Below are 20,844 nucleotides of genomic sequence, written 5' to 3' on the forward strand. Positions count from 1 at the left end.
GTAGAGGGAAATGGGAGAGAGGAGGGGTGGAGCCCTGCACATGCGAATGAGCTGGAGGACCCTGGACCATCTTCACAAACCAGGACTTTAGTTCTTTGAAGCGTGTGGGCTTTCAGTGTTAGTCTACATCCAGGATACCCCCTGACCTCAGCTTCCCCCCTTGGGAAAACCCAGGTCTGCTAGTTAGTTAAACTTAATTAATCCTATTCAGAAAATAGAGAATTTTTAATGAAAGTAATTTTCATTTAAAAAACTCTTCACAGTGAAGATTGCTAAAGAAACCTCACAGGATTTGCTTCATTTTTTGATGACCTTTGCCAGTGACATGGTGACTTTGCCATAGATGGATGACTTCTTATCCACTGCCTTGATGAGTCCGATAGTCATTGTCCCTATCATATCCCGCACGACAAAATGGCCTGGAAGAGGAACAAAGAATGAGATTCCTGGGAAGTGGCACTGAAGGAAATGCTGCTTAGCCTGTCATGCCTCCATGACAGAGGAGATGATGCCGTCCCTCGAGACCTGGTATGATCCCTCACTCACCTAGAAGTGGATAGTTGGACAAGGTCTCCCTGCACGTGGCCTTGCTAGGGACTGTATGTACAACGACTTTGTCGCTGGTTTTCAGGGCTTGGGGTCGTCCTCCAGCTTCTTACCTGAGCACTGGTCAATCTTCCCTCGGTTCAGCACACATGCAGGGGACATGCGGCAGCCCAGCACTGGGACAACAACGCGTCTGCCCAGGGTGGTTTAAGACAATTAACTGTCAGGGTAGCCTCATGGGATCAGGAAAGACGGGTGCAGTGTGCAATCTGGGGCCAAGTAGTCACCAACCTGGAGCCTCAAACCAAATCAGGGCTAGTTCCCAAGAAGCATTTCCACTACCACTGCAATTCTAAGGCACCTTGACTTCCTAGGCACTTACCTGGGCCACAAAACTGCCAGCCTCCATGGGGAAGGAGGGTCATTCTTGCAGTCTCCTCCCACATTTCCACAGCAAGGTCCTTCACAGACACATTCTTCATAGTGAAGCCCACGTTGTCCCCAGGCAGGGTCCCAGTCAGGACCCTATCGTGCATCTCCATGGACTTGACCTCTGTGGTGACCTTGGTGAGGGCAAAGATAAACACCATCTCAGGTTTCAAGAAGCCAGTCTCCATCTGGCCCATGTGCACAGTGCCAATGCCTGTCCAATTACAAAGGGGCACTCAGGGTTGTCCCATATCCACCCAGTCAGAACTGATATCAGCACCGAACGGATCCCAGGCTATTGCAACTAAGGACTGACTAGGTGGGGAGTTCTGGGCACTTTTACACTTCATCCCAGTTCAGACCCATGGCTTCGAGTCCAGATTGGAATCCTGGCAGTCAGATAACCCAGCTCATTCTTAACTCGGGAAGATTGAGTCAGCAGTCCCCACCTCAGTCCATGTGCCCTTCCTTCCATTCCCCCAGCCCTCAGTCACTTCCACTCTTGCACACATCTTGCAGTTGCAGCCTCAGGGCTTGGTGACCAGGTGAGTGGGAGGGAGGATGAAGTCTAGAGCTTCCAGCAGTCACCCCAGTGACATGTCCCTCCTACCTCTCCACCTTCCAACCCCTGAACCCCGGCATCTGTGGGGAGAGGGGTATGTGGAGCCCAGGTGAGTCTGGGGCGGGTTCCCAATGTCCCCACCCCGGGTCCATATGCCAGCCGATCCACTTGGTACTCACATTGGTGCTGGGCTCCAGGATGTTGTCACTGCACAGCCCAAGATGGGCACAAGGCCACGCAAGGCCACAGCGGCCAGGTTGCAGCTGATCTTGATACAGTCGCTCACGTCTTTGGAGATCTCCTGGGAGGGCGCAGCACTGTCGGCAGACTCGGCTGAGTCCATCACATTCACCACCACCAGGAGCTACTCCACGTCCGGCGTGGAGGCCAGCAGCGCATGCCCACGAGTCTGCTGGGTTTTGGAGATGCTTGCCTGGAGCTCGCCGGTGCCTCCGGCCATGATGAGCTTGCGCAGTAGGCCTGCACCACGTGGGAACACGTAGGAGGCAAGAAACAGGCGAGCTTCAAAAGGACTGGGAAGGAAGCTTGAGCTTTGCGCAGGTGCAGATCCCATCCTTGTTCTCAAAATGAGGGGCAGGACGAGCTCCAGAAACTTACAAATGGCCCACCTGGACTCTCCGTCCTCTCCGACCCCCACACCAGGCTGCCGAGCAAGGGGTCCCACAACCTAGTTAAACTCCCACCTAGTCTCAAAGCTAAGCTTTCAGTTTCTTCCTGCTGGACCAAGTGATCTACCTGCCTGATGTCATTCAACTTGGTCTTCACCCTGGTCCCAAGGGGCAACAGTATCTCTGAGCCTCATTGCAGTGATGGGATTCTCAGTTCTGTCCTCTAATTCTTTCAAACTTGTTATTTATTATGGGTGAAGAAAACCCTTCCAAGGCCTAAAACATCCTTCCCCAGGCCTCAGAAATAAAGCAGGAACTCTCCCTCCCACCTTGGTAGACTCCAGTGGCCTGGACTGCTGCTGTACCTGGGACCTGCCTGTGCTCATGTTTTTGATGAAGTCTCTGTGACCTGGGACATCAATGATGGTGAAGTATTTGTTGGTCTCAAACTTCCACAGGGAGATATTGGTGGCAATGCCACACTATCTCTGTCTTCAATTTGTCCAGCAACCAGGCGTACTTTAAGGAACCCTCATCCATCTGGGGAAGGGTGCAGAGTGTAGTGCATTGATGGCTGGCCAACAGGTCTACCAGGCCAACTTCAGCGGCAGCACCATTGACCTGCAGAGTGCATCCCTGCACCCTGCAAACAGACCCACTCATCCATCCACAAGGGCACCTCCTCACTCCCTGCCATTCTTGGACACAACTAGTGTCTTACCTCTACTGCCTCCTTCTTGAACTTCTCCATGGTTCTCTTGTTGATGCCCCACGCTTGTAGATGAGACGCCCGGTGGTGGTGCACATGGCCAATGACAACAATATTGATATGGGTCTTCTCTTTGCCCATGGCAGTGGGTTCTCTAGTCACTGCTGCAAGGGACAATGGGGGTGGGTGAACTGTTCCAGCCCTGCCTCCTCCCCCTGGTTCCCGCCACTCTGCTCCTCCAGCCCCCCCGCCCACTGTAGTGCTGAGCCCACAGCCTAGGATATGGTGGATGTAAACTGGAAAGTCAGACTGACTTGCTTATTCTCCTCCTCACCCTCCTACCCCCACATTGACTAATCTGAGAGCCATACTGGGTAGTTCCAAACAGACTTTTTGTTTGTTTGTTTTACTTCCAAGCAGTCTTATCCCATTCTTTCTCCTGAACAGCCCCTTCCTAGAACACTTGGGGCTCAGCTAGTCCCCATTCCATCAACCTCTCCCCACACACACATCTCTCCCAGTACCAGAGACCCTGATGTTCTGTATTTGCAGCTTGTTCCCTAGAAATCCTCACCTTGAAAAAAAAAAAAGAAGCAAACTTAAACCAGTGATTAGCAAGGGCCATAGCAGCTGTGAAGTCATATATATATTTTTTTAATTTATTTTTTTTTGTTTTGATTGTATTTGATGGAAATACAACAGCAATTTATAGGACAAAATATAACAGAGCCAAACTCCCACCTGGCTCTGAATGAATGCCTTAATTGTTCTTATCTAAGTCTTTCCAAGCCAAGGTCATTTGGCCTCCGCTAAATTGATATCCAATTTTTTGATAAAAGGGGTCTCAAGAATGACACCATTTTTACAGTTCTCTGGTCCTTTAGTGTTGAAGTCAGAACTTCTGGCCTCCTGCTTTCATAAACCCAGAACTGGACCCACTTTCTTGCATTTCCAACCAAATATAAGACCAGAGCCCTTACAGGTTGGGAATCCCTACTCCAGGGGTCCCCAAACTACGGCCCCGCGGGCCGCATGCGGCCCCCTGAGGCCATTTATCCGGCCCCCGCCGCACTTTCGGAAGGGGCACCTCTTTCATTGATGGTCAGTGAGAGGAGCATAGTTCCCATTGAAATACTGGTCAGTTTGTTGATTTAAATTTACTTGTTCTTTATTTTAAATATTGTATTTGTTCCTGTTTTGTTTTTTTTTTACTTTAAAATAAGATGTGTGCAGTGTGCATAGGGATTTGTTCACAGTTCTTTTTTTATAGTCCGGCCCTCCAATGGTCTGAGGGACAGTGAACTGGCCCCCTGTGTAAAAAGTTTGGGGACCCCTGCCCTACTCCCTCCCCACAGGCACAAGTTCTCAGACTCTTCCCTTGACTGACTGTGTTTGGAAGAAGGGCGGGTGGGTGAGGCTTAGTAATACTTGTTTAACTAAATTGCTGGGAGTGTTGAGTGGTGATGGAAGAAAACCTGGAAATTTAAAACACAAAAATCACTGGCTGATGTTTCTGTCTCTATCTCTTTCTCTCCCTAAAAATCAATAAATAAAAATTTTAAAATAGCCCTGGCCGGTTGGCTCAGCGGTAGAGCGTCGGCCTGGCGTGCGGGGGACCCGGGTTTGATTCCCAGCCAGGGCACATAGGAGAAGCGCCCATTTGCTTCTCCACCCCCCCCCTCCTTCCTCTCTGTCTCTCTCTTCCCCTCCCGCAGCCAAGGCTCCATTGGAGCAAAGATGGCCCGGGCGCTGGGGATGGCTCCTTGGCCTCTGTCCCAGGCGCTAGAGTGGCTCTGGTCAGGGCAGAGCAATGCCCCGGAGGGGCAGAGCATCACCCCCTGGTGGGCAGAGCGTCGCCCCTGGTGGGCGTGCCGGGTGGATCCCGGTCGGGCGCATGCGGGAGTCTGTCTTACTGTCTCTCCCGGTTTCCAGCTTCAGAAAAAAAAAAAAAATACAAAAAAAAAAAAATTTAAAATACAGAAATATAGAAAATATAGAATAAATTCTTCTTAGTACCAGACTTTGTGCAGGTGAGTCTCCAAGATTAAGGTACAGATTGGTAGCTAATCATTCATTCATTTACTCATTCACTCTGCATTTATTGAGAAAAGCAGTGCCCATTGCAGTGAGAGGTTGAGCACCCCAAATTAGGGAGTGGTCCTGGCCTCTCTTCTGTAAAGCTCTCAGGTTCTTGAGGAGACAAATTTCTGCTGAGGCTTGTCTAGTTTTGCAATCTGTGATTACTTGGGGGAAAATCTGTTTGGACTTCATTGAGTCTGGCTGTGGCTGTTTGGAGTTTTTTCTGAGGCCAAGTGTCCCTCCTTCTTCCCTGGGGAAGTCATTCACGCAGTCCAATCACACACACAGTAAAGGCTCCTTTTTCCTCCCACTCTGCTCCTTAACTCTTGCTTGTGCCCAGAGTGGTGAGAGGCCAGTAGTCTGGACTTTCAGGGCTCCTGGTTTCCCTGAGGCTCACGTCCTAGAGCATAATTCCCATTCTTACGTCACTATTTCCATCTTCACATCTAAGGAACCACAAAGAATCAGTATTTTTTTTTTATCATGTCTCCTTCTAGAAGATGCCAATTTGTTAACCAGTTTATTCCAGCAGCATCTGGGAATGACCACTGCTTGGCTCTGCTCTGGGAGCTGTAGATGGAAACATAGGAGTGGGGTACAACTCTGTCTTTGAGGGGTTCACACTCTGGTAGGAGAGACAGAAGACAAAGAAACTACAGTTAACCTTTCAATGACACAGGTCTAAACTTTGCAAGTCCACATATATATGGCTTTTTTTCAATACATAGTGTAAATGTATTTTCTCTTCCTCGTCTCTTCTTCATAATGTTTTCTTTTCTCTAAGCTTCCAATATAGTAAGAATATAGTACACAAAATATATTTTTATTGACTGTTTATATTATCAATAAGGCTTCTGATTAACAGTAAGCTATTATTAGATCTGTTTTTGAGGATTCAAAATTAATGTGGGAATTTTGACTATGGGTTGGAGGGTATGGAGTTGGTGCCCCTGACTTCTGTGTTGTTTGAGGGTCAACTTTATTTCAATGTAATGAATGAGCAAGGAGGGGGGTTTTGAGTGAGGCTCCTTCAGGTGTGTGGGGAGGTAAGGTAGCTTCATGGAGAAGCTTTATTGGGTCTTCTAGGCAGTGAGCATTTCAGGGCCTGCAGGGGCCAGAGGGGAGCCTGGCAGAGGACACCTCTGAGCACTGTCTTGCACTCAATTTACCTGAAGGGCAGCAAACAGGTGGGAGAAAATGGTGACTAAAGAGATTAGAAGGGGAATATTGTTATACTTTAACTCCTCAGAGTTTAATTTTTCTAAACTGTAAATTTAATTGTGTAATCATCCAGCTTAAATCTCTTGATTAGTCTTTATTGCCCTCATGGGGGAAATTACTCTGTTCATTAAGTGGTGATGAGCTTGGGGAGAAGGAGTAGAGGCAGGGTGCTCCTTAGGAGGCCACTGCAGAAGTTCTGGAGGAGGGGACAAGTCCTCAGGCAGTGCAGTTGAGACATATTTGACATACGGAGAAGAGAGGGTCAGAGAGGGGAAAGTAGCACGGGTTTTAACAAAGGCACATGCCATCAGGATGAGGGAGGGCATAACGTTTTAATGTCTTCTCCCTCATCCCACAGTCAGGGTCAGACCCTCAATACAGCACCCTGAGGACTCTGCCATGAACTGGAAAAGGTCAGAGTTTAGACCCCTTCCTGACTCTGCGGCCCACCCAACTGGTGCAGTTGAGCTGGTGACTTTTTGCTCTGGGTCTGAAATTGCCCATCTTAGCCTGAGACTATGCTATCATCTTTGGTATTTCAGCCTCTCTGAAATAGTTCAAAGGCAAACTAAATACATAAGACAATTTCACTCCAGAATCAGGTAGACCTGAGTCTAAATTCTGCCTCTACTTCCGACCAGCTACATGAACTGTGTATCTTTAAGCTTCAGTTTCCTTATCTGTAAAATTGAGATAACACTGATCTCTTGCTGAAGGTGAAGCTTGAATGAGATTCTCCTGCACACTCCTTCTCTTTCTCTCCTTGTCTCATATTGCCAGACTCCACGCACTGAGCGATAACGTGCTCGCATCACACAAAACAATTTTCTCAAGGCACAGAAAACAGTAATGAAGAAACAGGATGATACCTCTCCAACTAACGGGTTTCCAGGCTGCTTCTGAGCCAGACTGTCTTCCCATTAAGAATTATTATTACACATCTTCCATTTGATCCATTTATATAATATCTCTGTGGTCTTGCCTGACTCAGAACCAAAAGAATAATCAAAATTAAGAGGTTTTCTGACATTGAAATAAGCTGAAGGATAAGTGTTCATGATAGATTGACTTCCCCTGCCTCTTATAACTGGCTGTTGCTAGGAAAATATCCCAATATTTACAAATTTGAAGGACCTGGCAATTCACTATCATTTCATTAGTGGTCTTTAGCATTCATGAAAGTCTTCACAGTTTCTGGAACAGGATGGTTAAGAATCAGAAATGGGCCTGATCAGGCAGTGGCGCGGTGGATAGAGCGTCGGACTGGGATGTGGAGGACCCAGGTTCGAGACCCCAAGGTTGCCAGCTTGAGCATGGCTCATCTGGCTTGAGCAGAAAGCTCACCAGCTTGGACCCAAGGTCGCTGGCTCGATCAAGGAGTCACTCGGTCTGCTGTAGCCCTATGGTCAAGGCACATATGAGAAAGCAATCAATGAACAACTAAGGGGTTGCAATGAAAAACTGATGATTGATGCTTCTCATCTCTTTCTATTCCTGTCTGTCTGTCCCTATCTATCCCTCTCTCTGACTCTCTCTCTGTCTCTGTTTCTAAAAAAAAAAAAAAAAAAAAAGAATCAGAAATGGTTCTGTAGTGGCTATAATGCAGACTTCAGACAGTTAGGATGAAATAAAATCATTTAGAACAACAGGTACAAGGCAATGAGAAGTCACTGATAAATGAAATTATATTATCAAAACCTGCTTGTTGGGCAACTGCTTAATACAAGGAGAGGTGACTTTGTAGAGAAAACCAAACTTGGAGGATCAGTGACTGAAGGACTAGATGATGTCACTAATGTTAGCATAAGAACTAAATACATCTATAAATTAATTTATCTATTTAGATAACTTTACCAAAGTCCCTTGGTCTCTATAGTTAGTGAGCAGAGATCTGAGATTCCTACACTTGATCCAACATTCAGGACATAGAACTCATCTCAACATAGACTGAATCTGCACAATAACACCAGTATATTCGAGAAGAAATGCACAAAATGAAGTAAACTAGAGTTAGTGATGGGGAACTTTAATGATAAATGTTCAACACCCAATCCCAAGAAATCAGAAGAGCCACAGCAGTCTGGTTTTGTTGGCCCATGACAATAGATCTAATTTACACAAAGTGACGAAGTTACTGCACTGCCAATCTGTGTTTTGGGAGGTGTAAAACCGTTCTGTTCAGCCTATTTTAGGTTAGATTATGAATGCCTTCCAGAAGTGGTTAGGTCGAGATGGACATATGGAAGACCCTTTCTCCAGTTTCATTTAGTAACCAAGCTCCTCATATCCTAATTAATAAAATGGATTTTCTTTCCAGCTAGAGAATTATTTTGACTTCGTTCAGCCCACGTTCAAGTGTGTTCCTGAGTAGAGAAAGCCAACTTTCTCAGGGTCTGATCTATCACCTGCATCAGGAGATACCTAGTGTACAGTCCTGCAGAAATAAAAAATCAAATTGAAGTAGGAAGGAGTTATTTCTCTGCAACACATACTTAGAAAATGCCTTGCAGGGGGCTGTGTTGGAGCATGAACAGACCACCAGGCCTGCTCCCACGGAGGCAACAGCGTAAGGTGGGAAGCAAAGACGGGCTCACCCGCCGCGCACCAGGGAGCTGGCGTGAAAGCACAGGAGGAGGCAAAGGACTTAATATTCCAGTGACTTTAAATTAGTGACTTCCTGCACTAATTTCCACCCTTGCTGTGGTGGGGAATGAGAACAAAGGGAGAGGGTCCTTTTCTTTATGTTCCAAAGCTTGATAATTTTAGAAAGAAATGGTGGTGTGGGAAGTTCTAGGAAAAACCCATTAAAGTGGAAAGCAGTGCCTCTGATCTATTTGAGCATTATTCATTCAACAAATATTTCCTGAGCACCTTCTGTTCATGAGTCCCCACCTCAGTGCTCTGGGTGGACACTTTTACCTTTATTTACAGATAGCTCAGAGAAGTAAAATGAGTTGTCTAAACCACACAACTAGTATGGAGGCAGTGGACTTGGAATTTTTTTTTTTTTTTGTATTTTTCTGAAGCTGGAAACGGGGAGAGACAGTCAGACAGACTCCCGCATGCGCCCGACCGGGGTCCACCCGGCACGCCCACCAGGGGGCGACGCTCTGCCCACCAGGGGGCGATGCTCTGCCCCTCCGGGGCGTCGCTCTGCTGCGACCAGAGCCACTCCAGCGCCTGGGGCAGAGGCCAAGGAGCCATTCCCAGCGCCCGGGCCATCTTTGCTCCAATGGAGCCTTGGCTGCGGGAGGGGAAGAGAGAGACAGAGAGGAAGGAGAGGGGGAGGGGTGGAGAAGCAGATAGGCGCCTCTCCTGTGTGCCCTGGCCAGGAATCGAACCCGGGACTTCCGCACGCCATGCCGATGCTCTACCACTGAGCCAACCGGCCAGGGCTTGGACTTGGAATTTTAATCAAGATATGTTCCTTTCTAAAAATGACATCCTTATCCCAGCCAGCACGTATCTCCTGTTTAGAAGTCCCTCCCCTAGGCATCACTCCAGTGCAGATCCTTCATCTTAGACATGGAGTCTGAGGCTCAGGCAAGTCTGATTCAATCTGATCTGAATCTGTAAACATTTATGTGCCAGGAACCATGCAGGAAGGATCTATACCTCTAGGAAACCTCAGGCCAGATTTGGGTTGCACACTTACACCCACACACAGTAGGCCATGGCAATACATAGGCAGTGGGATCACAGAACAATAGATCCTGCTCATTGATTTGACCACATGTGCTTCTACTGAGCATCCATCCAACAAAGGAATCTCCAGGTAATATTTACATAGTTATCTCCTTCCCCAGTGCTGTCAAGATAGCATATGTTTCTACCAAGATAGCAATTAATTTTGAGATTCCCCATCTCTACTAACTTAGGATCATAGTCCAGATAAGAGTATAAATCCAAAAGTAAGTTGAGTCTGAACCTCAGAGGTGGGGGAGGGCACAGACGGAAATGATGATCAAAGCTGCCCCACTTCTAACTTGAGAATCTTCTCAAAGAAGTATCTCAGGGGAAGAACTGGAGCAGAGGAGGGATTCTTTTCCTCTGTGGTTCAGCAGGGATGGAGAAGGAAGCAGAATGAGGTGGTGATAAAGTTGGTAGTAAGAAGAGAGATGATAAAGACACAGTTAAAATTCAGTGTCCTAAGGGACTTCTTTTTAAAGACAGCAAGTAGGCCCTGGCTGGTTGGCTCAGCGGTAGAGCATCGGCCTGGCGTGTGGGGGACCCGGGTTCGATTCCCGGCCAGGGCACATAGGAGAAGCGCCCATTTGCTTCTCCACCCCCACCCCCTCCTTCCTCTCTGTCTCTCTCTTCCCCTTCCGCAGCCAAGGCTCCATTGGAGCAAAGGTGGCCTGGGCGCTGGGGATGGCTCCTTGGCCTCTGTCCCAGGCGCTAGAGTGGCTCTGGTCGTGGCAGAGCGACGCCCCGGAGGGGCAGAGCATCGCCCCCTGGTGGGCAGAGCTTCGCCCCTGGTGGGCGTGCCGGGTGGATCCCGGTCGGGCGCATGCGGGAGTCTGTCTGACTGTCTCTCCCCGTTTCCAGCTTCAGAAAAATACAAAAAAAAAAAAAAAAAGACAGCAAGTATTTGAGAAGTCAGTAAAAGATATCAGCATAGAATTTCATGTTCATCTATTCACTTATTCAATCAGTCATCCATTCAGGTAGCAATGGAAAAGTACATGTGTTCAATTCTAACTTGTTTTCATTGTGAAGCGTGTGATGTAGGGGAAATCATATTGTAGATATCTCATATTTGAGAGCACCCTTCCCTTCCTTGATTCTAGACACCTTAAATTCAGGTTTTGCCTCTGGTGTGTCACTGTGTGACTTTGTATAAGCTATTGATACTCTCTGAATTGTAGGGTCTTCACCTATAGAACAGATCTGATACCATCCCTGCCCTCTCCCTCTACCAGTCCTTAGAAGAATGAGATAAGTTGGAAGTGAATTGGTAGGCTCCGTGAGGGATCCACAGGGCAACGATACTGAAAGTAAGAGAAGATTGAGAGCTCTAAACTTAACTCCGCAGTGCAGGCAAAAATAGACATTATTCCCAGAGCACTGGAGGAGAAAAGTGATTATGTAAATGTTACCAGGTGCTTCCTTTGTCTGATGGATGCTCAGGGATCATGACATACTCATTCAGTGCTGTTTCCAAGATGCCATTCACAGTGATTTGCACAGAGTCCATTAATGAAGGATCAGATGAAGTGCTCAGATGTCTATTGTGCCCATTTATTAGTTACTATTTAAAGCACCTTATATTCACCTGAATGCAAGCTATCAGTTTATGAATACATACATGTTTTATGAGTACCTTGGTTTTCTTTAGAAATAATTTCATTTGATCTATAAGAGATAGTGAGACACAGAAAAATTTTAGAGAGTTACAATTCTTCTTCCTCTGGGATGCTCCTAAGGCAAGCACACTCCTCACCCTTATCTCCCCAGCCACACATCTGTCCTATTCCAGATGTTACTGTTCCAGAGTTGACAGGACTTCAGAGATGAACAACCAAAATATTATCCTGAAAAACGTCAGATTCCACATAGTGTTTATAATTTAACTGTTATTTAGCATTTACATATAATACACATACTTACAAATTGTTTTACAGTCATTTTATAGCTGCCGTGTGAGAGATAATTAAAACAAAACCAATTTAAGTGAAGCTACTCAAAGGGGTGAAGCTGTTGTGCCAATAATGTGCTATATAAATGCAAATTACCAAGATTCATATTATAGTGAAAACCGCTTATATCATTTTTCATGAGACCAACATGTAAATATTATAATAGTTTCCTGATTTATAGAGCAATTTTCTCCTGAAAAGACAACCATACCTAGCCATGCATTATTAAACAGATCTTCCCAACTCCCAGGAATGAGAAAATCCATTTATTCACTGATCCTTTCAATCAGATCCAACAGCAATGCCCAGCTCATAACAGGTCCTCAGAGTTTAACACTTAACTGAATGAATGAATGAATGAATGAATGAATGAGGTAACATTTTAACAAGATCCATACACATCATTACCCGCCATGCAGAGAACGAGGGGGAGAGAGGGGATTGTCATGAAGTAGGAAAAGTCAAAGTCACAACATTCGGTGAATTCCGGAAGTTCAAGGATTTGGCAGGAACAGGAGGAAGGAAACAGGAGGACTGCGAGCGGAGCTTAGTCAAGTGAGTTGCTGCTGTCAACATTTAGACGAACTCTATATTTCTAAGGCTCAGAAAAGGAAACTGAAAAAGAAGAAATAATAAGGAAATTCACTAGTAATTGGTGAGGTTAATGTTCTGGAGAAGTAACCCCAATTGAGCAATAATCTGTACATTTTAAGTGCCCGAGGAGCTAATAAAAATGTAATCTCAGGAGAACTGAGCCTTCATTAGCATGGATAAAGCAGCAGCCTCATGAGCGGTGGGGACAGAGCCGTCCACAGTTTATGTCCTACGGGATCCCTGGTTTAGAGGGAAAAAGCTCATCTTAGATTCACCACATATATTTAGGGAATCCTTTTTTAGAGGCACACTATGAACTATTCATGGAACTAATGTCCCGAGAAATACGTTTTGGAAAATACTGGTTTAGAGCACAGAAAAGTAGCCTCCATGGTGGTCATAAATCTCATAAGTGAACAAATCACACTCCTGTTTCTCTTTGGCACTTAACAATCACAAGAGATGTTTTGAAACTTCTTGTATCCCCAGATTCCTGAATAATACCTAGAGCACACCATTTTCCCTGCAGAATGTAGCATAACTATATCTGGAACATTTTAATGACCCCATTTGGCTTTTTATTGATCCTGTAAACATGAGAACAAAGTCTTTTGAGTAAAGCTATTGCTGTCATTTGTTTGGCACGCTGTTAGAGCACAAAACAGTGCCCTATCTCTGACCAGTGGGTCCACGCGAGCTGAGCCACATATCCACAGGCAGAGCCGAGTCCCCCGCACCACACAGCGTCCTGGCTCCAGATCAGGAAGATGAAGGACTCATGCTTCTGACTGTTTTTGACAATAGCTGAACAAAGCGAGAGCCTGACTGTGTAAACTGCAAAGGTCATCGCTACCGTTGCCACACCAACGACTTGCTTAACGGTAAAGTGAGAATAAAATAAGAAAAAAGAACGTTGACCTTCTTGACACCATTTTGAGCTCTTTTCATGGATTGCTTCATTTCCTCCACTACAGCCCTGTGAGCTGGGCACCCTGACAGACCCTTTTTCCACTGAGGCTACTGAGATACGGAATCCCGTGGGAATAGTGCTTTCCTACTGTGATGCAAATGCCTTTTGCTACTCCCAGGTCCTTAGGGTAAAGGTGGCATTTTACCTTGGCCTTTGAGAGAACATTGGCTAGTTTCAATCATAATAAATAGGCTGGGACTCTAAGCAAAAGAATGTTTAAAAGATCCCTTGTGCTTGAAGTGAAGGTCACAAGGTCAACTTTCAAAACATCAACAGTCCTTTTTTCTCCAATAACTTTTTCAGCTTATGGCACAGAACTGATCAAATGAATGCAGCTTTCAAGTCTGGCCTGTATATATATAAATGTTCTTTTACATTTTGAAATGGGTAGAAAGAAAAAAATCAAAGGAAGAGTGATATTTTATGGGTGTGCAAATCAGATGAAATTCAAATTTCAGTGTCCATAAATGAGGTTTAATTGGAACATAGCAGAGTGGAATAGTTTCAACAGGCCCATAAAGCCTGAAATAGCTGGACTTTTATAGGTAAGTTCACTTGATTTAGAGTGTTGGGCTTTCTCGTGTCCACTCATCAAACATTTTTGAGCCCCACTCTCTCCACGCACTAAGGAGCCTGAGGCCCAGGGAGGCAGGGAAAAAAGATGACACCAAACATAGCATCCAGAGTGCTTTAAAATAGAGAGATGAACACAGCTTGGGGAGTGCTAGGAAGGAGTGTAAACTGGGGAGACGGGGTGGGAGGTTCAGTAAAGGTTTCAGGAACAAGGAACCAGTCTACCAGGCTCTCAAACATAACAACCACACCATTAAAGGTAAGGCAGACCATCTGGCATCGCTGTTTTGCAGATGAAGATACAGACGCTCAGAGAAGCCGCTGACTTGCTGAAGGCCAATTGGTAAAACAGGGTCAGGGCAAGGCTAGAGCCTACTTCCAGGCTTCCTACACCCAGTCCCGTGTGACCTATAGAAGGAGGCTACATGCCTGACCAGGCGGTGGTGCAATGGATAGAGCGTTGGACTGGGATGTGGAGGACCCAGGTTCGAAACCCCGACATCACCAGCTTGAGTGCGGGCTCATATGGTTTGAGCAAAAGCTCACCAGCTTGGACCCAAGGTCGCTGGCTCAAGCAAGGGGTTACTCGGTCTACTGAAGGCCCGCGGTCAAGGCACATATGAGGAAGCAATCAATGAACAACTAAGGTGTCGCATGCGCAACGAAAAACTAATGATTGATGCTTCTCATCTCTCCGTTCCTGTCTGTCTGTCCCTGTCTATCCCTCTCTCTGACTCTCTCTCTGTATCTGTAAAAAAAAAAAAAAAAAAAAAAAAAGGAGGCTACATGACAACAAGGGAAGGGAACCATCCCCATCTGTGCAACAGGGTGGGAGGCCACGCAGAGGGGAAAAGGCCAGGTGACTGTCCCAAGGAGTAGGTCAGATTCAGTCATGAGACAACTAAGAGTGGAAAATTTGATGTGTTTGCTGGTACAGGACAAATAAATATGACTTCTGAATGACATTCAAGAATGCAGGCAATTTCTTTAAGAACTGGAAGTTACTGTTCTGAGAACTTTGTGTTGTTTGTATTTTAGGAAAACTGATGCCAAAGCCTGTATTTTGTTACCTGCTTTGAAATCATTGGGAATATCCCAAGTTTTCAGTCTGGTTTATTTCCATGACTCCAGCTTGGGACACAGCCATGGGAGCCTGGAAGGGAAGGATTGTCCTTGTAAGTTTAGCTATTTTTCAAGTGTTTCTTGTTTTGTTTTGCTTTAGCAAATGTGTTAAATATTCACCATATGTCAGAAACTTTTACATTACATCATTTCAATAAATCATGATTATGAGTAAATAGCCATTGAGTTGAGCATATAAATATTTTTATCTCATTTCATACTTGTTAACAACCCTGTGAAATACAGATGTGCAAATTTGAAAGTGGGAGATCAGGATAAGAGTTGAAGAGGAGCCTGACCTGTGGTGGCGCAGTGGATAAAGCGTCGACCTGGAAATGCTGAGGTTGCCGGTTCGAAACCCTGGGCTTGCCTGGTCAAGGCACATATGGGAGTTGATGCTTCCAGCTCCTTCCTCCCTCCTTCTCTCTCTCTGTTTCTCTCTCTTCCTCTCTCTCTCCTCTCTAAAAATGAATAAATAAATAAAAAAAAAAGAGTTGAAGAGGAAAAGAGAATTGACCTTACTCGAGCGCCAGTTACAGAATTCAGAAGGTGTTTCCCAGTTTTTGCTGTTATGAATAATGATGCAGAGAAGAACATCAGTTTTCCTATAGTACACTGAAATAAAAACCTTTTCTCCCACAAAAATATTTATCTAAATTGTTGATTAACTAACATTGACACCACCTGAGAGTACCCTGTATTCCTCCAGTGGCTTCTGAATGGTCCCAGGGGAGGTCAAAGGTCAAGCTGATATGGAGCTCAGGACATAATACTGGGGGGGGGGGGGGAAGGGGGCTCCAAAACCTTGAGTCGTTGCCCAGTTCTTCCTTCTCCTTCCCCCACCCTAGCCCCCACCGTCTTCAGCCCTGGCCTGGCTGACACTGCACCTGGGCGTCCTGGGATCATCGCTGCAGGTCTTACTGTGGCCTGAGAGAAGGAAGAGATTCTTTACTTTCACTTTGGGATTTGGGCTTTTCCATTCTAACAGTGGAAATCTACCCAGGTGAAACTAGAGCATCTGCAGAAAGTCAATATTCTTCTTAATTAAAGTTTAGACCATGTGAAAAATTCACCTTTAAGGAGCTGTGATTTATTTTCCCATCCAGGCTCCTTAATGCTATAATTAATAAATGAAAATCCAATAATTTTCTTTAACATTTTCTTTAACATGAGATGCTCCTTTTCTTATGTCTGCATTCCTATAAGTCTATAGGAGGGGCCTGAAAGTAGAACTTAGACACAGGAACATTAGGTAATCTCAAGGACTGATAACTGAGGGGAGGCCCACGAGACCTTGGGCTTCTGCACACACCATAACACATCATACAGAGCACATTCTGCCTGGGAATGTAACTCTAGCTTTGCTACTTACCGGTTGTGTGATCTTGGGCAAGTCATTCTTTTTTTAAAGTGAGAGGAGGGGAGATAGTGAGACAGACTCCTGCATGCGCCCCAATCTGGGGTCCACCCAGCAGCCCTTGTCTGGAATAGATGCTTGAATCAACCAAGCTATCCTCAGTGTTTGAGGCCAATAGTTGGACCAATCGAACCACTGGCTATGAGAGAGGAAGAAGGAGAGAGGAGGAAAGAGAGGGGAATAAAAGCAGATGGCCACTTCTCCTGTGTGCCCTGACCGGGCATGAAACACGGAATGTCCACATGCCAGGCCAACACTCTATCCACTGGGCCAAACGGCCAGGGCCTAGGCAAGTCATTTAATTTTTCTGAGTCTCAGTTCCCTCATCTGTAAAATGAGGATGATATCAGTACTTATCTGTAGATACCAGTATCTAGGATCATGAATATTAGATTAATTAACCCATATAAAGGGCTTAAAACAGTGTCCTAATATAAGCACCCAATAGATATTAGCTGGTATGGTTACTTATGCTTGTCCCTGAATTATAGAATGGAAGCATCCAGGGAAGAGCTGTCCTGAGAAAACGTCACCCTTCATAGGCAGACTATTCACTTGGCAGCTGAATCTTCACCTGAAATAAAATGTGTTCTCCATTGAGGGGGTTGATGTGCCTGACCCATTCATATATGTTTTTTGTCCAGTCACTCCATGTCGCAAATGCTGAGATCCAGGGATAAAATCTATACATTTATTTATCAAGCTCTGGGCTACAGAACAGAGATCCACATAGCATGCATCTAAATGTTTAACAATTATAAATCAAGGTAACAGTGTGTCCTTGCACACTGGTGTGTGGATGCTCTAGCTTACATGTCCCAGGTGCAGCTACAGCTCACCCACCTCAGCCATCAACCACTCTGTGAGCATGTCTCAGGAGCAGGGGTACTCACCCTGATGGTATCATCCACCCATGTGAGGCTAGACCTGGGTAAGGTGTGAATACAGGCAATGGAAGTGGGTCCTGAGACTTTGGAGGAGGAGAAAGGTATTCTAGGTATCGAGAAAGAGAACATTGCCCTTGGTCAGTCGCTCAATGGTTAGAGCATTGCCTCAAAGTGCCAAGGTTGTGGGTTCAATCCCCCATCAGGGCGTGTGCAGGAAGCAACCAATGAATGCACAACTAAAGTGGAATAACAAATAAATACTCTGTCTTTCTAAAATCAATCAGTAAAAATAGATAGATAGATAGATAGATAGATAGATAGATAGATAGATAGATAGATAGATAGAAGATAGATAGATAGATAGTAGATAGATAAAGAAGAAGACATAACCTTAGATAGGAAACTCCCCTTGGCCTTGTAGACTCCTTACCCTGTAGGAAGAGTTGCCTCTTGAGGAGGGCAGGAGCAGGAGTCAGGCCTGGACCACCTTGCCTGGGGCAGTACCACCTTGCTCCAACTGTCCCTGCCACTAGAGTGACCACGGTGAGAAGACATGGTATGACACATATAGACACCCATTAAATTGCTCCTTCAGCAAATAATTCACTCCAATTGTGATGATGTCGTGAAAGAGGAATTCCAAAGTGTTGTGGGCATGTGGAGAGAGCTCTCTGACCTCAAGTCAGGCTTGGGGAGGGCTGTCCTTGGAAAGCTACACGAGCTGGGACCTGGAGGGTGTGGAAGGTAAGGAGGGTGTGCGAGAGTCTTCCGGGAAGAAGAGCCATCATGAGCAAAGACCCCGAAGTGCGTAGAGAGATGGAGAGGGCCTGGCGGACACTGGGGATGAGACGTAGGAAGGCGTCAGATACGTCAGGGTATGGTAGACATTTCGTTTAGTAAGGATTTACCCAGGAGCAGTGGGAAGACACTTAAGGACTTTAAGCGTGGATATGAGCTGATGAAATTTGCATTTTTAAAAGGTCTCTTTGCCACAGTTTAGGGTGAGGTAAGTGTGAGAAAGTCAGAGGGAGAAGCTGAGCGGGGGCTCAGAGAAGATTTCTGGCTGGACCTGTCAGCCACCTGAAGGTAATTGGAGCTGTGGAGACGATAAGGTCACCTAAGTGGCCTCGCTTCAGGGCTCTCTCTCACTAGGGAGAAAGGCCAGAGTTGTCTGGGCCTTGGGGAGAGTCACAGTGTCGGATTCCATGAGTGTTTGGTCCCCCATCACCAGACCCCTGGTCTCAGCCACCATCACACAAGTCCCCCATAAGGCACTTAGAGTGATCAGAGCACACATCGGATCACATCTTTCTTTAGCACAAAACCCTCCAGCAGCTTCAGCTTATTCAGAATGAAAGCCAGTCTTTATGATGGAGCGCAAGGCTCTTCACAATTCAGCACACTTACTCCTTAACCCATCCACCCCTTGTGTCTGTAAGGTAGGCACACCTCTGTAAGGGGTAAGTCCCTTAATGGCCGGAGGCTGCTACAGTGTGTCGGGAGCACATCAGCTCTGCAGTCAGACAGGCACCGTTCTTCCTAGCTGACCTTATTGCTAACTCTTCCCCTCTCATTCTGCATCCAGGCATTTGCAATGCATGCTCCCTCTGCCTGGAATACATTTTCCTCCGATATTGCGTGGTGTGGCTCCATAGTTCCATGACTTCTTCTTAGTGAGGTAACTCTGAACACCCTGTTTAACCCCCACTCACACCTAGTATGTTCTATCCACCTTCCCACTAAACTGTAAGCTTTGCAAGTATAGAAATTTTTATCTTTCTATTTTTTTATTGCTATTTCCCAACACCTAGAAGAGTTCTTGACACATACCTGATCTTTAGTAAAAGTCTTTTAAAGAAAAAAATAAGTAAACAAATCAATAAAAACTTTAAAAGTTAGGGAGGAGGACAATAAGTTTACAAATAAAGCTCAGATGTATCAGTCATTTAAGAAAAATAATGCCCAGGACAAATGATTTTAAAATATAAGTGAGTGATTGGCTTCTATCGAAGATGAAGTAAAATAAAGACCAAACTTTTGAATTCCTGTATGTTTGGTAGCTGGTAAGCCGCATGAGGACAGAGATCGTTGTTGTTTTCGGTGTATTCCCAGTGCCTGGCACGGTGTCTGAAGCATTGTCGGTCTTGACTTTAACCAATGGATTGTCATAGAGGTTATTTGTTGGTGATGTGGGTGACGGCTGTGTGGACTGTGTAACGAGGGTGGGGCAGGCGAGAGGTGAACATATGGAGTGCCGTGAGTTTGGACAACCCTGGAGAAAAGTGACTGCAGAGGGGAAGAGGGAGATGAAGAAAGTATCTAGAGGGAGGTGTGAGATCAAGGAAGGTTTTCAATTTTATAATTAATTAATTAATTAATTTTCATATGCAAATTTTCAAATTAAAAGAACTTTACATTTTAGTTTTCCAATTACAGATTATATTCAATGTTATTTTGTATTCGTTTCATGTGTACAGCATAGCCCTGGGCAGCCCCAACTTCCAGGAGGCCCTGTTGGGGTATATTGAAAAGACTGCTGGCTCTTGAATCAGCATCTGGGTTCAAATCTTTCCTCTTCCACTTGGGAAAGAGAAGTCATACTGATGAAGAAGAACCTCTCGGAGCCTCTGCTTCCCCACCTGAAGAGGGCAGTAGTATAGCCAGATGACTACACACGGATACCTCCTGGAATTTTTAAGATTCTATGAGTCAACCACTATTGTGAGCGTGTCTTATACTAACTCAGTTTGTCCTCAGAGCCCTCTGAGAGGGTAGTATTTTTATCCTGCTTTGATATATGAGGAAACTGAGGCACAAAGATGTTAAGTAATTTGCCCAAGGCCCCCCAGTTACTAAGAGCTGAGCCAGTCTGTCTGGCGAGCAGACCTGATGTGCTCACCACGCACTGCAGCTGACTGCAGGCGCCAGGAGACTTGCCACTTACAGTGGAATGCCCACCTCACAGACATATTACATTTAGGGATCCCAGAAGCCCGGCACATTGTTACTCTCAAAGGTCAGGTCACTTGCCCAAGAGCACAGAGTCACTCTGTGGCAGAGCTGGGCATCAGCTGAGCTTTATGTCTTTTTGTCCCTCTACATCCAGGTGCTCTATCAAAATAAGGTAACACACAGACATGCTTGGTAACCGGCAAACCACAGTACCATCACCATTCTCAGTGGTTCTGGCTTTCTCCAGGGCTCAGAGCTTCACATTGTTTTTACAGGTGAGAAAACTGTGTTTCAGATTAGTCAATATACCAGCATTACACAGACGGGAAATAGGAGAGCCAGGATTGGAATCAGCCGAGCCTGGACCCAGGTAGGCCCCATGTTATTTATGCTCGTCACTCTTGAGCCTGGGGATGCTCTGCATAAAGATGGCATATCCCTACAGAATTTATTTTATTCAGAGATTTGGGTAAAAATATCAGTTTTATGTTAAGCATAATATAATAGTGCATTGA

General features: G+C 45.6%; 1 pseudogene; it reads right to left on the reverse strand.

Moving 5' to 3' along the window:
- Positions 1 to 297: 297 nt before the first annotated feature.
- LOC136388920 (elongation factor 1-alpha, oocyte form-like) lies at positions 298 to 3,016 on the reverse strand (annotated as a pseudogene).
- Positions 3,017 to 20,844: the final 17,828 nt, after the last annotated feature.

This window comes from Saccopteryx leptura, chromosome 1, assembly GCF_036850995.1.
Source record: "Saccopteryx leptura isolate mSacLep1 chromosome 1, mSacLep1_pri_phased_curated, whole genome shotgun sequence".
Taxonomy (NCBI): domain Eukaryota; kingdom Metazoa; phylum Chordata; class Mammalia; order Chiroptera; family Emballonuridae; genus Saccopteryx; species Saccopteryx leptura.